Source organism: Thermobia domestica, chromosome 1, assembly GCF_964235325.1.
Source record: "Thermobia domestica chromosome 1, izTheDome1.hap1.1, whole genome shotgun sequence".
In the NCBI taxonomy this organism is placed as follows: domain Eukaryota; kingdom Metazoa; phylum Arthropoda; class Insecta; order Zygentoma; family Lepismatidae; genus Thermobia; species Thermobia domestica.
In genome coordinates this window covers 276,476,298-276,478,498 of record NC_137454.1, presented here as the reverse complement: position 1 = coordinate 276,478,498, position 2,201 = coordinate 276,476,298, and positions in this window count along the sequence as shown.

The window sequence follows — 2,201 nt, the reverse complement described above, 5'->3', positions numbered from 1 at the left end:
CAGCCATTCTTTGTTTCAACATTAACATTTGCATACCTACAAAATCGCTCTGCTTTGCTGTTCCAAATTTTATCATTGTCTCTTTTTAGATTATATAAACTATCTTTGTTTCCATTTAGTTTCTCCAAATACCAAACAATACTCTTTGGCAAACAAAGCATATCAGAGCCGTTAATATAAACAATATGACGGTTAAGAACTTTTTCCATGTCTTCGTAACGGGCGGCATTACATCTTTTTGATACACCTTGCCCGCTTACGTTTTTAACTATATGAAACCGAAATCGTAGTTCATTTCCGAGCAAGAATCCTTCATTGGAATTTAGTATATATTCCAAAGAAGTTAAAATGACCTCAGCACTTAAATCGCTCTTTTTTCTCCAAGGAATATACGCTGTTTTTTGTTTCTACTGTTCGAGCTATCGATACAGAGACCAACGTAGTCCACTGCACGGGCGTCAGCGAGAACCTCGTTTAACGCAAAGTTAAATAATTTCTTAATATATCCTTCTGGAATTTCAATATTGTGTTCACCAGAAGGACGAACCGCGATTTCTCTTCCACGAAGATTAAAATTCGTGAAATCTTTTGTGCTGTCTCTTACGATTTCGAAGATACCATTATCTGATTTTTTTAATTGTTTGTGACAAACTAGGTCGCGCCTATGCGACACATTTCCATGAGATGTTCCTGGCTGAGGAGATACTGATCCATAGCCAATAGTATCCCGTGAACATTGCACATCTGGATAAACATTGTTTACAGGATTTGTCCCTTGGGTTATTTGAGCAGATGAAACTGCATCCATACCCAACTCTTCTTCTAAAAACTTTCCCAGTATCTCCATATAATCATCATTATTATCAACGGAATTTTGATTATATTGTTTTTCAGCATCATCAACAATCATTCTATCATCCGTCATATTACCTAAATTTGAATTTCTTTGGGGGGTATTGACTATGGAATTGTTAGATGACGATGCTGGAACATTACGTTGGGCCAAAACAAAACGCGAGCCATACTGATAAAATTAGGATACCTCTCTATCATTTGCTCTATCAAGTTGCCCTTCTCCCCTATTAAAATAATAAATAAACCCCTCGTGCGCTAAATGGCACATGTTCTCCCCTCTGAAAAATTCTGCAGAAAAAAGATCTAACACATCTGCAGAGGAAAGACATGTATTCAAAACTGTGTGTTCATTAGAAGCAAAACACTGGTGTAATAATAAAAGCAAATACTCACACTTTTCACTCCCTCTATGGCCATCCTTCTGTAATTTTACAATTTTCTGCCAAGCCGCCCGGACTCTTTCAGCATTATGCAACCCCTTTAACTCCTCTTGGAAGAGGGTTTCATCCACGACATTAAACTCCAAGTTGAAGAACTCCATCTGTAATCAGGAATTAAGTTTCTTCTTAGTATCAATATAATAATAATTAGTGCTTCTGTATATCTGTTAATAGTCACTTCGAGTTCAATATAATCTTGCTTAACACAATAATTTCTTTTATGTCCAATTTTTAACTTGACTAATAATATACAATAAATTTAAATTTGAAGATGTAATAAAATTACGTCATGCAGGTATCCTCGGCAGCATTCAAATGATTATAATTGTACAACAATACGGTATATATACATTACAAAGTATGACGTCAAACAAATATAAAGTGTTAAGAAAACAAGTTTCAACATGTTTTCCAATTTCCCTCGGAGTTTGCACTGCAAACGATACGTAAAAGATAGGAAAGGGGAGTAAATCAAAGCCATGCCGCCTACAGTGGGAGAGGAGATCAAAGGAATGCCGACTGAGTGGGAAAGGAATTCAAAAGAATGCCGAGTGAGTGTAAAATAAAAGCAAGGTTAAGGCGAATGGGTGGGAGGGGAATCAAAGTTAATCCGACTGAGTAAGAGAGGAAAATTATTTATCAGTTGACAATTTTTAACAAGGAGTTTCCAAAGGAAACGATAGAGTAAATAAGCTGAGTGAGAGAGTAAATCAATTATTTATCAGTTCACACAAAATGTTCTGACTAATTTATTAAGATAATTTAAATAAGAACGAGTTTCCAAAGGAAAACAAGATATTTATCACTTCACACAGTGTTCCGACTAATTTATTAGGAGAATTTAAATAAGAACAAGTTTCTAAAGGAAACAAGAAAGTAAATAAGCAGAGTGGGAGGGGAGATCAG